Genomic DNA, 17,611 nt, shown 5'->3' on the forward strand with positions numbered 1-17,611 from the left:
GGGAGCAGTGAGAGTTGGGCGGGGGGGGGGGGGTGAGACAGCAGAGAAATAATGCTGCGGCGGAGTGGCATGTAGCCAGACCTCAGCCTGGAGATGCTGAGGAGCCACTGGCTGTCTTGAAGGAGAAGAGACAGATCAGTGTGGATTTCCAAAGAACACACCAGTAGCAGCATAAAAGGAAGTATAGACCAATCAGGAAGGGGCTGGAGGCAGGAATCCATTAAAACATAAGGATAGGGATCCCTGGGTGGCTCAGCGGTTTAGTGCCGCCTTCAGCCCAGGGCGCGATCCTGGAGTCCTGGGATCAAGTCCCACATCAGGCTCCCTGACTGGAGCCTGCTTCTCCCTCTGCCTGTGTCTCTGCCTCTCTCTCTCCCTCTCTCTCTCTCTCTTTCTGTGTCTTTCATGAATAAATAAATAAAATCTTAAAAAAAAAAAAAAACATAAGGATAGAATCTCATAGACATGATTTGAGCCATAGATTTATCACTTAATAGCTGATGCCTTGGACTGGTTACTGTACCTTATATTCCTCCTCCATGAATAGGGGTGCTAGTATCTAATCTTATTGGATTAAATTGTGTTATATATGCAAAGCTCTTAGCACAGTGCCTGCCATATGGTAAGTGATCAATAAATGCTTGCCATTATCATTATTATAAGGAGACTTGTAATTATTCAGGTGGGAACAAAGGGCCTAGTAGAAGCATGGAAAACTAGATGAGAAGTAATACATATCAGACTTTTCTTTCTTTCTTTCTTTCTTTCTTTCTTTCTTTCTTTCTTTCTTTCTTCTTTCTTTTTTTTAAGATTTTATTCATTTATTCATGATAGACACAGATTCATGTCTATTCATGATAGACACAGAGAGAGAGAGGCAGAGACACAGGCAGAGGGAGAAGCAGGCTCCATGCAGGGAGCCTGACATGGGACTCGATCCTGGGTCTCCAGGATTACGCCCTGGGCCGAAGGCAGGAGCTAAACCACTGAGCCACCCAGGGATCCCATGTCAGACTTTTCTGAAGAAGAATCAAAAGAAGCTTGGTGATTTATGGGAATTGTGAGTAGGATGAAGGAGGGAGGAGTTGAGGAAAATTCCCAAGTTGGACAATTGGGTGGATGGTGATGCCATTAACCAAGCTGAGAAACACAGATGAGAAGCAATGCTTCATAACTGTGTAGTCCTTTGAGATTTGTAAAACTTCTTTTTTTCGCGAGTCTCACAGCATCCACTGAGACTGTAAGCTCCTTGAGGCAGGATGTGATGGTCATGTTCATCACTGTGTCCCCTAGCATAGTGCCTGACATATGGTTAATGTTTTCGGTAAGTATTTATTAAATGAATGGAAACTGTCATTTGAGTATATTCTGTTATTCCCATTGCACAGAGAAAAAAAGTGAGGCTCCAGAGAGGATGTAACTTGACTCAGAGACCAGTTCTTCTGGTGGCTATGGGCATCTTGTGTTCTGTGTACTCCCATGATGGGTGAAGCCATCATTATTACCTTTGTCATCACTTAGCTCATTAAACATCCACTTGTGCAAGGTGTGGTGCTAAGTGGGGGGTGGGGGGGAGAAGTGAGATAGAACTACGCCCTGCCCTCTTGCCCTGCCACGCCATGCCCTTATTGTGTACACATTGTAAAGATGATAAATTGTCCTTTAAAACAGGTCTCTGAAGCTCAAGTAGATTATTTGCAGTGTGCAAGTGTGTTCCAGGAGGTGATTTTTGTTAGGACCCTGGAGCAAAATTTGGATTGCATATTTTTTCCAAATCCCTTTTCCTTTCCTTTAGTCATGTATTAATTATTTTTTTTTTAATTTTATTTATCTATTCATGAGAGACACAGGGAGGCAGAAACACAGGTAGAAGGAGAAGCAGGCTTCATGCAGGAAGCCCGATGTGGGACTCGATCCCAGGACCCCAGGATTACGCCCTGAACCAAAAGCAGATGCTTAACTGCTGAGCTACCCAGGCGTCCAAGTTATTCTTAAGCATGTCCCATTCTTGAGCATGTAGCAGGCTCTTAAACTGTGTCCCAGGCCTCATGCTCAGTGCTGGAAACACAGAGAAACTAGACATGGCCCCTGCCATTTAAGGGACTTAAGTACTGTCACTTTCCTTTTCTATAAAGTAGAAATAATATTCATCTCACATTACTATGGTGAGGATTAGCTAAGAGAATATATATGAGAAAGTATGACGATGCATTGTGGATGTGGAAGTATACTTTTCAGGACGCCTGGGTGGCTCAGCCATTGAGCATCTGCCTTTGGCTCAGATCGTGATCCTGGAGTCTCAGGATTGAGTCCCACATCAGGCTTCTCTCAGGGAGCCTGCTTTTCCCTCTGCTTATGTCTCTGCCTCTCTCTCTGTGTGTGTCTCATGAATAAGTAAATAAAATATTAAAAAAAGAAAAAAGTATACTTTTCTTACCTTTTCTGATAAAGTTATTGCTGCTCAGATTTCTTTGGTTTGGTTGTCGAAATGGAAGAGCTGTTTCACTGAAAATTGGATGGAAATCAGTCTAGGTGAACTGACAAAAATCACTCAAACTTAGGTCTTTTTTGGTACCTTTCTATAGTGCCCTGTTAGTGTTTTCCCTAAGATAGATGATCAAATATCAAATATTTTTTTCTCCCTAAAGTGTTATAACAAGTTATGAAATATCTACCCTAAGGAGTTCAGATTTCCCTTTTTTCCTGTTTTAATAAAGATGAAAACAGTTTGTAGAAAGGATCATATTTTAATTTAACAAGAGAACTGTATGAGATTGGGAAATGGGTATGAGACTGGATATCTCAAACACCCTACATTGATATATTTCTGTTGGATTTATGGATGCGAATCAGTTCATTTACAGGTTAATTTAGATCCAGTGGAAAATGGATGATGGATGAAGAGAGCCTATGTGCTCACAGGAAATACATCTTCATTAAATCCTGCTCATTGCTGGAGCCAGGGTGGCTCTCTCATGTTTAATAAAATTACTTTGATATGTTAGCATGTGGGAAGACATGTTAATAAATTACATTTATAGTGAATGTGGCCTTTTGGTTCTCTAGACTCAGGGTATCAGGTTGAAAACTACAACATCTTGCGGTGCCTGGGTGGCTCAGTCAGTTAAGTGGCTGCCTTTGGCTCAGGTCATGATCCCGGATCCTGGGGCTCCGGAATCCTGGGATTGAGCCCCATCAGGCTTCTTGCTCAGCAGGGAATCTGCTTCTCCCCCTGCCCATATTCCCTGTCTCTCTCTCTCTCTTTTTCCAATAAATAAATAAAATCTTAAAAAAAAAAAAAAAAAAGATAAGTACAGTATCTTAATGGTACATGTGTCAGCAGGATCTTCTCTTCCAGAGGCCCTGGGATGGAAAACCCAAAACCTACCCTGGGAACTGAGCAGTGGGAATTTCCCTTGGTGATGCTTAAGTTTCTTTTTTTTTTTTTTTTATAAATTTTTATTTATTTATGATAGTCACACAGAGAGAGAGAGGCAGAGACACAGGCAGAGGGAGAAGCAGGCTCCATGCACCGGGAGCCCAACATGGGATTCGATCCCGGGTCTCCAGGATCGCGCCCTGGGCCAAAGGCAGGCGCCAAACCGCTGCGCCACCCAGGGATCCCTGCTTAAGTTTCTTTATTGAAGAAATGATTGGCCAGATTGGGTTTGGTTTATTTCTTCAGACAGATGGGGTGTCAGAGAGACCTCATGTGTTGGCTGTCTAAACATGCTGGTGCCTTTGATTCAAATGACAGAATCTTTTTTGCCCTATTTGGCAGGGAGATTAAAGATTTTTAAGTGCCTGCTAGTAGGTTTGTGGTTTGAAATTCAACTTAGATATTGTTTTTTAAAGTTTTTAAGATTTTATTTATTCATGAGAGACACCCAGAGAGAGGCAGAGACACAGGCAGAGGGAGAAGCAGGCTCCTTGCAGGGAGCCTGATGTGGGACTCCATCCCAGTACCCTGGGATCATGCCCTGAGCTGAATGAAGGCAAACATTCAGCCATTGAGCCACCTGGGAGTCCCATCAAGATAGATTTTGTTTGGAAGCTGAGTGAAATATGAGGACCTTTGAGCCTGGACTGTTTTGCTCAGGGAAATTTAATGTTGTCCCTGGTTAGGTTTACATGTAAAGAGCGAGGTTTTCAAAAACAACCTGTAAAGATATGTGCGAGCCTTACATCCCTGAGGCCGAAAGCTAGGACCTGATTTGTTTTCAGTGGTCCAAAGCCCTGAAGTGGAACCAGGGCCAGCTGGGAGAAGGGAAGCCCTTGGGGGTCTTGAATTCCTTTGGGTAGGAAAGGCTTATGAAAACTTGGTTCTTTTGCCCAGAATTGTTTTGTGCTGTGCCATTTTCTTTAAAAGAGTGAGAGAGGATATTCAAAAACAACTTTAGATTGGTCATTTTGAGGGTAGATAGTTATATTTAGAAGGAAAAGAAACAAGAAGAGACCTAGTTGGATAGAATACTGGCCTGTTTTTAAGGTGTTTGACTCAAGCCAGCAGATGTTTATTGAGTTCGTTCTAGGAGGAAAGCATCATGATGGTTTAGGCAAAAGATTTCTCAGTTTGAATGCTTATTTCACTCATCAGCAGTACCTTGACAGTTACTTATCCTTTCTGAGTCTCAATGTCCTCATCTATAAAAAAGGAACAAATAGTACTTTCTGGGGTTCTTGTGAGGATGTGGAATAAGTTGATATATGTAAAATGCCTACCACAGTGCCTGGAACATAGGAGAGATGTAACTGTGTCCTTGATTTCCCAGGTATAGTTTTAATGCACAATAAGGGATATAAAGATGGATGAGATACCACTTTCTTCTTACAAGGGCTAACAGTTCAGCAAGGAAGACTCATACATGTATGTATAAGTAACTGATAAAAGGCAAACCGTGGTAAATGTACAAATGAAGTATTAGAGGAAAATACAGCAGGAATAGATTAATTCATCTCTGAGGATTGGCAGGTTCATTTCACCCAGCCACCCATCTAATGCCCAAGTTCCTTTTGCAGTATTCCTGGCAAGCGATTAACCTCTGATTGAACCTCTTTGCTGACAGGATTTGTATTAGGTGTTCTATCCTCCCTTACTACAGCATGGTCTGTCTTTGGGTGGCTCTGACTATAAAATCACCTTTCTCCTTTGGAATGGAAATCTTTCTTCCTGAAGGTGGTAGCTCTGTAGGGAAGCAGTTTGAGCTAGTGGAAAGAATGCAGGGTCTGGAGTTAGAAGGCTTGGGGCAGATCCTGGCTCTGTCAGTAGAGGATTGTGAAAAGTATTTCTTCTATTGGGAAAACTAATTGCTAATGCTGTCTTTTGGGGCCAAAGAGAACAGGCCTAATCCTTCTTCAGCAGGACAGATCAGGGAAGACGGTACTTAATGTGTCAAGCCTGTACTTTTCTAGGACAGATCACTGTACCATTGACTGTTGCCAGGTATTTCTGTTCTTTCCTTGCTACCCTCCTCTGAACAGTGCTCCTTTTTATCAGTGTTGCCTTTAAGTTGTGGAGTGGGCAAAGCTGAATCCCTGAATATTCCAGCCAAGATCTGAGCAGCATAGCTGAAAATATGCAGGGCTAGCCATTTGTCTAGGAATTAATTTGGTTCTATGTACTGAATGGCCCTGACGATTCCCATATCTCTGAGACAGTTTTGTGGGTTTGTTTTTTTTAAAGAGATTTTGCTTTCCAGTGGCCTTTCATTAATAAAGGAATAAGCATCTGGTAAATACTAAAATTTGGCCCTTCAGGAGCCTTAGCTGAAGGATTCAATGATTTAAGTTCTTAGCAAAAGCATCTAGCTGGCTGGATTTTCCCATCGCTGATATTTCCAGTTCTACCTTCTCGCTCTTCTTCCATACAGGGCAAAGCTGGCTAGAGGGCTTATTTGAGGAATGCAGGAAAACTATACATCTTTCTGGTCATGGCTGTGTAGGTCAAAAGGTTAATTATATGGTATAGTGGAAAAGGTGATGGGCTTAGAATCAGAAGACCTGCACTCATATTCCACCTCTGCTACTTGGCTGGCTTTGTGATTTGCAACAATTCTTCTATCTCTGAGCACTAGCTTCTTCAGCTGCAAAAACAGTACATAGTATTTACTTTACAACTTGCTACTCAAAGTGCTGTCTATGAGAACATGTGGGAAAGTGTTAGAAAAACAGATTATCAGGCCCTACCAGCCCTAGGAAGCAGAACCTGTATATTTATGAGATCCTCAGGTAGTTTGTATGCACAGTAAAGTTTGAGAGACACCTCTCTATAGTTATTGTGGGGATTAAATGAGAATAGTGGGCATTTTCATATGCCAATACCAATATTCATACCTGGACTTTCAGGGATGCTGTCTTGGTCAGTTTGCTCACTTCTTTGGCTGCTCAGAGACTGAACTTTTATCCAGCTCCATCTATTTTCAGATACCTTTAGTTACCTCCAAACCCAGTGAGGTCACAGAATGCAATGGTTCAGTAGAATTTGCCTCCCTTCCTTTTGAAAAACTTGAAGCACTTGTCCTGCTGATGAGGTAATGGCCTTCTTCATGAAAGAAGTCAGTCTTCTGGGTAATTGACAAGTATTCAGGCTAGCTGTCAGTCATGAGGATCCACTGATTGTTTGGCACCAGCAACCCTGGTGATGTTAGGGGCAGTTCCTATTCTTAGTAAACACCACTGCCTAGTGGGGGGACCAATTAGTAAAGATAGTGTTTTTACCCAGTAGGGCTTGTGCAGAGTACCGTAAGAATGGGTGACAAGAAAATAACTCCACCTAGGGACTGGAGGGTGGCTAGGAAATGAATTTTTTGAAGCCTTACTTTTTTTTTTTTTTTTAAACCATAAATGACTTTTCAGTGAGGTCTGATAACTTGGTTTAATGGTTTTATGGCTGTTTCCTGTTCTGTTTATATGGCATTGGTACTGTTCTAATCCACCAGTTTTCTGGATTAGGAGGGACAGATGTTTTCTGAGAGCCTGTTCTATGTTAGGACCCATCTGAGATGCCATGTGGATTTCCAGGCAGTGAAAAGGACACAGCCTGGCCCAGTGGATCCTATAGTTAAAAAGATCTGAGCCTCTTTCAGAGAATAAAAATTATCACAACTACATAGCCCATACATTTTTTTCACTGGAGTCTTACAGCCATCCTAAGTGTTCCTCTTAGGAACTAATGGATAAAGTAAAAGAAAATTCAAGGAGCTCCTTAGCCAGGAGAAAGGGAGTTATTCGGGATGATGAAGTATGGATGATGAAAGAGGATCAGTGCAGGGAATTCTAACATCAACTTGCCCTGTTTGATTCCATAAAATAACATTTTTCTGGGTTTAGAGTGATAATGAATCAAGCACCAGGTTACTCAAAGTGGTACGCCTGGGACTTGATACAACCTGCTTAGGGTAGTTTCCTCCCATTGAATAATCAGGGCAGTCGAGTTTTCTCAGAGTTCTCAAGTCCCAAAGTCCAGACATTCGCCCAATCCGTGTTTCCTGCTCAACTGTGGGGCTTGTCCAGTGATCCTGCTCTCAGAAGGCCCATACTCTTGGTAGGGGGTATAACCTAGGACAGGAATAATTAAAGTAAAAAAAAAAAAAAAAAAAGAATAATTAAAGTGCAAAACTGGCTGTAAGTGCCATCCACAGGAACACTCTACATGGAGTGTAGTGAAGATTTGAAGAAAGGAGCAGTTCTCCAGCTGAGGGTTGAGATGACAATGTGATCTTTTGTGTCCTTAAAGGAGTAGGTAGCTGGAGGGTAGAGTAGCGTGGGTAGAATGGGGTGGGGGTTGAATATAGTCACTCATGTTTGGTATATGACACCATCTCAGATCTAGAGTTACAACTGGAAGTTGCAGAAGAACTTCTGCTTTTGGGACACCTGGGTGGCTCAGCTGTTGAGCGTCTGCCTATGGCTCAGGTCGTGATCCCAGAGTTCCAGGATCACGTCCTGCATCGGGCTCCTTGCATGGAGCCTGCTTCTCCCTCTGCCTGTGTCTCTGCCTCTCACTGTCTCTCATAAATAAATAAATAAAATCTTAAAAAAAAAAAAAAAAAGAACTTCTGTTTTCATCTAACTGTGTTGAGTATAGAGTAGTATATTTGAAAAAAGGAAACTAAGGCTTTTGAAATGGATTTGGATTGAATATTGTGTACTATTTAGGGACCTTGATGTTGAGATCCCAAATCTTTTTGGTCTTAGTGCTACATAGATAAACATTTGCATTTCACTTCAGCTGGCCCATTTTATTTTATTTATTTTTTAGGGGGAGGGGATGGAGAGCAGGGTGATGGGATAGTGGATAGGATGGTGGATAGGCACAGAAGGAGAGGAGAGAGAATCCCAAGCAGGCTCCATGTTCAGATGGTCTATTTTATTTTATTTTTATTTTTATTTTTTTTAAGATTTTATTTATTTATTCATGATAGTCACAGAGAGAGAGAGAGAGAGAGAGGCAGAGACTCAGGCAGAGGGAGAAGCAGGCTCTATGCACCGGGAGCCCGATGTGGGACTCGATCCCAGGTCTCCAGGATCGCGCCCTGGGCCAAAGGCAGGCGCCAAACCGCTGCGCCACCTAGGGATCCCTAGATGGTCTATTTTAAAAGAAGGTAGCTAGAAGTCATCCAGATTAGAAAAAAAGAAGTAAAACTGTCACTATTTGTATATGACATGATACTATATATTGAAAACTCTGCCAAAAAACTCTCAGAGCTAATAAATTTAGTAAATTGTGGGATACAAAATGAACACACAAAAACATGTTGCATTTCTATTCACTAAAAGGAGCTATCAGAAAGAGAAAACAAGGAAACAGTCCCACTAAAAATTGCATCAAAAAAGAATAAAATAGCCCCAGTCATTTAGCTGCCAGCTGGAACTCAGCAGCCTCCCCTTTGAGCCTGCTTGGTTCCCAATGCTCCGCCACCCCCCTCCTTTCCCCACCCATTCTCCTGCTGACCTTTTCTACCGAAGAGAAGGAATCATATTTCTGGCTATCCAGAACCTCCATTCTTGTAACCCCCTTGTTGATGCAAGTAAGGGTGATACTCTGCTTCCTGCTGGCACTGGGATTATATATATGAGAATTCAACAGAGAAATAGTAGGAAGACCCTTACTCCTATCCAAGGGATTGCTGATGATTACAATAAAAACTAGTGAAGGCATTTAAGAAGAAATTTGCCTGCAATGGTACTGTAATTGAGCATACATAATATGGAGAAGTAATTCAGCTACAGGGTGACCAGTGCAAGAGTATATACTAGTTCCTTCCCTGTAGAGATTGGCCTGGCTAAAGATGACCAGCTGAAGGTTCATGGTTTTAAGTGCTTTTGGCTCACTGAAGCATAAATTAGGATTTCCTTGCAATGAGTAGAATATCCCTTCTGTCACTTGTCACAAGTTTAAAAACGTCATAGCTTGTATAAGGTAACCATTTGGGATCTGCTTTTAATTTGAACTAGTGTAACTCCTTTGTGCAATAAACTGAAAAGAACCAGAGGCATCTTGGTGGCTCTGGTCAGTTGAGTGTGTGACTTTTGGTTTTGGCTCAGGTCATGATCTCAGGGTTGTGAAAGTAAGCCCCACGTCGGGCTCTGCATTCAGTGCTCAGTGAGGAGTCTGGTTGAGATTCTTTCCATCTCCTTCTGCCCCTCTTTCACTCTTGTTCCCCCTCTTTAAAATCAATGAATAAATCTTGAAAAAAAAAAACTGAAGAGTGTCCCCCCCCCAAAGAATAAAATACCTAGGAATAAATTTCACTAAGGAGGTGAAAGACCTGTACCCTGAAAACTATAATACATTAGTGAAAAACACCGAAGAAGATAGAAATAAATAGGAAGATATTCCTGCTCATAGATGGGAAGAATTAATATCGTGCAAATGTCTATACTACCCAAAACAGTCTACAGATTCAATACAGTGGTATTTTTCACAGAACTAGAACAAATACAGAATTATTAGGAACCACAAAAAAGGAATGCCTGGGTGGCTCAGCGTTTGAGCATCTGCCTTTGGCTCAGGGCGTGATCCTGGATTCCTGGGATGGAGTCCACATTGGGCTCCTTGCATGGAGCCTGCTTCTCCTCCCTCTGCCTGTGTCTCTGCCTCTTTTCCTGTCTCTCATGAATAAATAAATAAAATCTTTAAAAAAAAAAAAAAAAAAGGAACCACGAAAGACTTGAATAATCAGAGAAATCTTGAGAAAGAGCAAAGCCAGAGGCATTACACTTCCTGATTTAAAACTATACCACAAAGCTATAGTGATAAAAAAAAAAACCTTGTGGTATTGGCACAAAAACACATGAATCAGTGGAACAGAACAGAGAGCCCAGAAATAAACTCACACATTTGTCAATTAATTTATGACAAAAGAGGCATGAATATACAGTGGAGAAGAGATAGTATCTTCAATAAATAGTGTTAAGAAAACTGGACAGCTACAGGCAAAAGATAAAATTGCACCCCTGTTTACACCATATACAAAAATTAACTCAAAGAATTAAAGGCTTGAATGTGAGATTTGAAACCATAAAACCTGGAAGAGAACTAGGTGGTAAGCTCTAAGGTCCTTGAGATCGGTCTTAGTTATGTTTCTTGGGATCTGACTCCAAAGGCAAGGACAAGAAAAGCAAAAATAAATGAGGCTGCATCAAACTAAAATAAAACACTTTTTCATAGCGAAGGAAGCCATAAACAAAATGAAAGGCAACCTACTGAATGGGAGAAGATGTTTGTGAATCATGTATCTGATAAAGAGTTAACTCAAAGTATATTTAAAAACTCATACAATTTATTAACAACTAAAAAAAAAAACCTGTCTGATTAAAAGCTGGGCTTTTTTTTTTTTTTTTTAGACATTTTTCCAAAAAAGGTATTTAGATAGCAGTAGGCACATGAAAAGATGCTCAACATAATGGAACCACAGTGAGGTTATCACCTCACACATGTAATAATGACTATTATAGGGTGCACCTGGGTGGCTCAGTGGTTGAGTGTCTGCCTGTGGCTCACGTGGTGATCCCGGGGTTCTGGGATCAAGTCCCACATTGGGTTCCCTGCGAGGAGCCTGCTTCTCCCTTTAGCTGTGTCTCTGCCTTGCTCTCTCTGTGTTTTCATAAATAAGTAAAATCTTTTTTAAAAATGGCTATTATCAAAAAGACAAGAAATAACAATTGTTGGTAAGAATGTGAAGAAAAGGGAGCCCTATGCAACTATTGGTGGGAATGTAAATTGGTAAAAACACTTTGGGAAAACGGTATGGAAATTCCTCAAAAAATTAAATGCAGAACTACCACATCCAGCAGTTCCACTTCTGGGTATCTATCTGATGAAAACAAAAACACTAATTTGAAAAGATATATGCAAAAAAAAAAAAAAAAGATATATGCACCCCCATATTAATGCAGCATTACTTACAATAACTAAGATGTGGAAACAACCTAGGTATCCATCAATAGATGAATGGATTAAGAAAAAAATAGATGAATGGATTAAAGATGTGTATTTGCATGTGTGTGTGCACATGCACACGCATGGAATACTACTCAGTCATTAAAAAAAGAATGAAATCTTGCCATACATAACATCATGGATGAACATTGAGGGTATTCTGCTAAGTGAAATAAGTCAGAGAAAGACATTCTGCATGATTTTACCTATAAATGGAATAAAAAAAAAAAACCCAAAACCCCAGACTTATAGATAGAACGGAGTGGTGGTTGTCAGAGGGAAGGGGGTTTGATGGGAATAATAGTGAAATAGGTTAGGGGATCAAGAGGTACAAACTTTTAGTTATAAAATAAGTTATGGGGAAGGACGCCTGGGTGGCTTAGCGGTTGAGTGCATCTGCCTTCAGCTCCAGGCGTGACCCTGGAGTCCCGGGATCGAGTCCCACGTCGGGCTCCCTGCACAGAGCCTGCTTCTCCCTCTGCCTCTGTCTGTCTCTCTCTCTCTCTGTGTCTTTCATAAATAGATAAATAAAATCTTAAAAAAAAAGTCATGGGGATAAAATGTACAGCATAGGGAATATAGTCAGTAATACCGAACTAACTTATGACAGAAACTAGGTTATGGTAGCGATCAGTTTGCAATGTATATAAATGTCACCATGTAGACAAATGTTAAATTACTATGCTGTATACATGAAATTAATATTGTATGGTTATACTTCAATTTAAAAGATGAAAGTAGGGGTGCCTGGGTGGCTCAGTCCCTTAAGCATATGCCTTCTGCCTATGCTCAAGCCCCACGTCAGGCTCCCTGCTCAGCAGAGGAGTCTGCTTCTCCCTCTCCCTCTGTCCCTGCTTATGTGTGCTCTCTCTCTCACTCAGTCTATCAAATAAATAAATAAAATCTTAAAAAAAATAAAAGATGAAAGTAGCTAGAACCTTTGCTTTATTCACAAGCCCATTTGATTAACATATGTTAACTTGAGCTGTGTGCCTGTCCTAGTTTATTGGGTAAATACAAATGAAGATAGGCCATTGCCTCTGAGATGGTTACAATCTAGCTAGAGTGACAAGTAATCGGATATAGACAGGGTACAGTGTGATCTGTTCTAGAAACTTCAGAATACAGGATATGCAGTGGAGGGAACTGAAACTGTGTGTGTGTGTGTGTGTGTGTGTGTGTGTGTGTGTGTTGATAGAATCTATATTTTATTAAATAGTTATTTTGGAGGATATCAGATTGTTAGGAAGGAACTCAAAATGTATAAGTGCTTGAAACTGAATTACTAGAAAAAGTATTTGAGAAAGTAAACCCAGGAATATGGAAATATATGCAATGCTTTTAAAAAGCATTTTGACTCAATCCTCTTTGTGGGGACATAAGAATGGATAAATGTTTAGCTTAGTTTAGTCATAAAAGAATTAGTTTTAGAGGGCAGCCCCCGTGGCTTAGTGGTTTGGCGCCGCCTTCAGCCCCGGGCGTGATCCTGGAGACCTGGGATCGGGTCCCACGTCAGCCTCCCTGCATGGAGCCTGCTTCTCCCTCTGCCTGTGTCTCTGCCTCTCTCTCCTTCTGTATCCCTCATGAATAAATAAATTAATTAAAAAAAAAGAATTAGTTTTAGAATACTAAATTTAAAGTACAGCTTTTTAAAAAATATATTTTATTTATTCATGAGAGACACAGAGAGAGAGGCAGAGACACAGGCAGAAGGAGAAGCAGGCTCCATGAAGGGAACCCAGTGCAGGACTCGATCCCCGGATCCTGGGATCACACCCCGAGTCGAAGGCAGACGCTCAACCGCTGAGCCACCCACACATCCCTAATAAATAAATAAAATCTTAAAAAAACTGGTAGTTGTAAAAGCAAAAATTAGACTTGTACATGTGTGTAGCCTGGCTGCTATTCTCTGCAGAAGTTTGAAAAGGAGTTGGTACTCAACAAAGCCATCTGAAAGACTCCTCATTAGGGTAAGGAGTTCGACACAGTTCAGCTCTGTGTCCCCAGAGTTCTTTAGATTTTGAAACACTGACTTACAAGGTGACATTTAGAACTAAAATAATTGCTAGTTTCTTAATTTTCCATCAAGTAGATGAGTTGCTTTCACCTCTCCAGAGCATTTTCTCCCTTTAGAACCTTGTGGAAGGTCAGTGAATGGTTGCAGATTGCTTGGCAAGTCTGGAGTTAGAAGATTTGGGTATTGAGTTGTAATAGGCTCTGATGGCCTTCTGTGGCCATGTCCAAGGAAGGAGTTAGTATCAGCCTGGCATTCAGTTTGTTGCTTTTAGCAGACAGCCTTTCTCATGTTTAGATTTTATTATTTTTCAAAAATATTTTGTTCATTTATTTGAGAGAGAGAGAGAGAGATCACATGAGGGGGGAAGGGCAGAGAGAGAAGCAGACTCCCCACTGAGCAGGGAGCATGATAAGGGACTCAATCCCAGGACCCTGGGATCATGACCTGGAAGAAGGCAGTCACTTAACCAACTGAGCCACCCAGGCACTTCATTTTAGAGGTAATTTTGAAAGTGTAAAGGGCAGAGCAATATAGAAACACCTTTCTTAAATTATTTTCATTATTCTAGAAAAGTTGTATTTCAAAGTAAAATAAAATTATTTTCAGGAGAAAAGTCTTCAGAAAATGAAAACATTGCCCCATCTTTGGGAAATGCCATGCATTTTACAAATTTGATCATGTTTGATTTTTTTTTCCCCAATAATCCATTATTAAGTGGTTTTATACCCCACTCTGCCATTAGAGATGAGAAAGCTGACATTCAGATTAGAGAGTCACTGGTCCAATCCAGAAGCCTTCGGGGATCCCAAGGTGGGCTGCATCACAGTGGATTTGGGTATTTTTGATGTCCCATAGGGCCAGGACTCCATAGCCTTCAGTGTTCATAACTTATCAATGGACAAAATATTGTCATTGGAAATCAGATTTTTAAAAATTTGTTCATTTAATCATGAGAGAGACAGAAACAGAGGAAGAGACATAGGCAGAGGGAGAAACAGTCTCCCTGCGGGGAACCTGACGTGGGACTTGATCCCACGACCCCAGGATCACGTCCTGAGCCAAAGGCAGACACTCAACCACTGAGCCACCCAGGTATCCCTGGAAATCAATTTTTATACTGTTCTTTACACAGTATAAGTACAGTGTAAGTGTAACTTACAGTGTAAGTTATTCTGGAGGGAAATATTACACACTTGTATAGGATTTTATGGCTTCTAAGCACTTTCACATATACTCGTTTTGAAAGTCAGAGAAGCTTTTAAACAGGTTGTGGTTTTTTTTTTTTTTTTTAAGATTTTATTTATTGGGGATCCCTGGGTGGCTCAGCGGTTTGGCGCCTGCCTTTGGCCCAGGGCACGATCCTGGAGTCCCGGGATCGAGTCCCACGTCGGGCTCCCGGCGTGGAGCCTACTTCTCTCTCCTCCTGTGTCTCTGCCTCTCTCTCTCTCTGTCTATCATAAATAAATAAGTAAATCTTTAAAAAAAAAAGATTTTATTTATTCATGAGAGACACAGAGAGAGAGGCAGAGACACAGGCAGAGGGAGAAGCAGGTTCCACACAGGGAGCCCGACGTGGGACTCGATCCCGGGACTCCAGGATCGCGCCCTGGGCCAAAGGCAGGCGCCAAGCCACTGAGCCACCCAGGGATCCCCCAGGTTGTGAATTTTAACCCAATTTTGCAGATTGGGATAGGGCTTAAAAAACTAGGGCTCAAAGGAATTAAGTGGTTTCCCTAGAGACTGAGTCAAGGCTAGAACCCAAGTCTAGAGCTTTCTTACTATACCATGCACTGTTCTAGCTTCCTGTTATTAATGCTCAATTTCAGATTCCCTTGCCAGCTTTAGCAAGGCAATGTGTCAATAATGGATGTGGGTCAGGTTGAGGAGGAGGACAAAGTTGGGGGTCCTCAGAGTGACTGATTATGTTATCCATAATGGGACTAGTGCCAGAGAAAACTAAGAGGAGACTGTTCATATGTGTCTGAAATGGTTTGAGAGCCTTTGTTCACTGTATTCATTCATTCACAGTCTGCTACAGCATTAGCATTGTGCATTTCCCAGTCTGGTTTCTACTTCTTTTGCCACAATAAACTCAGTTTCTCAGTGGTCTGCAAAGCAGTGTTTCGAACCTTGAAACTATTGTGTTTTTGGGGGGGGGGGGCTGTCCTTTGCATTGCAGGATGTTTAGTAGCATCCTTGACTTCTACCTGATAGATATGCATGGCATTCCCCCTCCAATTGTGACAACCAGAAATGTGTCTAAACGCTGCTAAAAATGTCCTCTGGGGGACAGAAGTTCCTAGGGTTGAGAACCAGCTCTACGGCTGGTCAAGCTGTCTAGGTAGAGTTCTAGAGCTCCAGAGACTGGCCTAAGGGTCAGCTGTTTTTATTTTTTAATTTTTAAAAAGATTTTATTTATTTATTCATGAGAAACACACAGAGAGGCAGAGACATAGAGAAGCAGGTTTTCTATGGGGAGCCCAAGCAAGACTATCCCAGAACACCCAGATCACGCCCTGAACTGAAGGCGAAGGCGGATGCTCAACCATTGAGCCACCCAGGTGCCCCAGGGTCAGTTGTTTTAAAGAGCCAAGCTGAGAGGACCCAGTACTTTTAACTCTACCCTTTTGTTGCTTTGCTGAGGCCACCAAGGTCTAGAGATAGCTCAAGGCCTTCTGGCTCTGCTTTCTGAGAGTCTGACTTGGACTGGGACCTTTTTCTCAGTCCTTCCTATTCAGGACTCTTACACCAATGCAGAGTGTTTCAGTTTTCAGGTTGGAGAATGCTTTTCTAGACCCAGAGGTTTTCAGTCTTCAGGTAGGAGGATGCTTTTCTAATTCCAGAAAAAATAAGGGGTTGTCCTATGATAATGCATAGTTGTTAGGACCCTTTAATTGAGAAGATACGTAATTACCTTCAATCAATATTTATTAAATACCCACTATGTGTGTCTCCATCCTAGGAATGTCTTACATGAATGGTAGTAGGTGGTCAAGTGACAGTTGATTTTGTTATTGTGTGATATGTTCACCGTTTAGTGCACAGGCAATGCTGGGTGGGCACATTTCACAGAGCAGTGTTGTGGTAGCTATGAACCCTATGGGCTCATAACCCGTAGGTTGGAAACTGGTTAGTTATACCATGAGATTTGGGAGAACCACAGGCCTGAAACTCAGGGCTTTTCTTGAAACCATGAGTACCCTTTATACTCAACATAGAAATCTCCACAGTCTGTGGAAATGAAAAGCCAATAGGCTACCTAGAGTCCTCAGTGCAGCTCTCCAACAGCTATACACTAGGGCATTTGTGATAAAAGAAGAGGCATTTGGCTGGAAACAAGCTTTAAATTCTTAGCATTAGTTGGTAAATGGTGCATGGGTCTAAGGGGAGTTTAAAATAATGGTCCTGAACTTGAGAATATGTGTTTCCAAAGCCTCTCATCTCAAAGCACTCAGCTTCTCTGACAAGAAATATTACTCTTATTTCAGAGGTAAGAGGCAGAGAGGCGAGGCCACACAAATGGTCCCTGAAAGAGAGCCAGCTACTCTCAGGTTTAGGAGCTGGGCCTCTGGTTGGCATCCCAGACTGGGGCTGTTTGTTTCTGTTAGATGATGGTGGGAAAAGGAAAAAAGTTGTTAGATTAAGTTCTGCCCAATTTGGCCAACATTTTGAGTGCCCACCATGAGACTCCATGTGAAGGGGCAGTATAGAATACAGATGCATAGGATTTGGGATGGAGGAAGGGGGTAGGGGCATTTGAGGCTGAGGGAATTGTGGAGCCAGAGTACCGCACATATGTATGTGAGAAGGGAGGTGGGATTATGGGAGGGTGGTTTGAGGAGTAGTGGTGTCTCAGGCAGAGGGACAGTTGGAAAAAGATAAGGCTGCAGCCTCCCTGAGGAAGCCCTGGACACTAAGCTGAGAAATCTGTGTTAAGTTGAATTTAGTGAGGCACATAACTGAATGAACGCTGTCTCTTGAGTAGCTTATGGGGACCAGCAGCCATCTTCCTGCAGCACCCTAGTGAATTTACCCATTGGTAGGCTTTATACCCATTATTACCTGAGGAAATGAAGTGGGTAGAGGAGTCGTGCCCTTATAAGGGAGAATTCATGGGTCAGTATCCTTTCTCTGGTTACTTCTTCCTGATT

At 41.8% G+C, this 17,611-nt stretch overlaps 1 protein-coding gene and 1 pseudogene across 1 annotated transcript in view; both read left to right on the top strand.

The window, feature by feature from the left end:
* The window catches only part of CHMP4B (charged multivesicular body protein 4B), a 54,039-nt gene that overhangs the window by 3,252 nt on the left and 33,176 nt on the right, over positions 1 to 17,611 (top strand). The window lies entirely within an intron of this gene.
* Positions 29 to 11,684, top strand: LOC125753540 (eukaryotic translation initiation factor 1-like; annotated as a pseudogene).

This window comes from Canis lupus, chromosome 24, assembly GCF_003254725.2.
Source record: "Canis lupus dingo isolate Sandy chromosome 24, ASM325472v2, whole genome shotgun sequence".
Taxonomy (NCBI): Eukaryota; Metazoa; Chordata; class Mammalia; order Carnivora; family Canidae; genus Canis; species Canis lupus.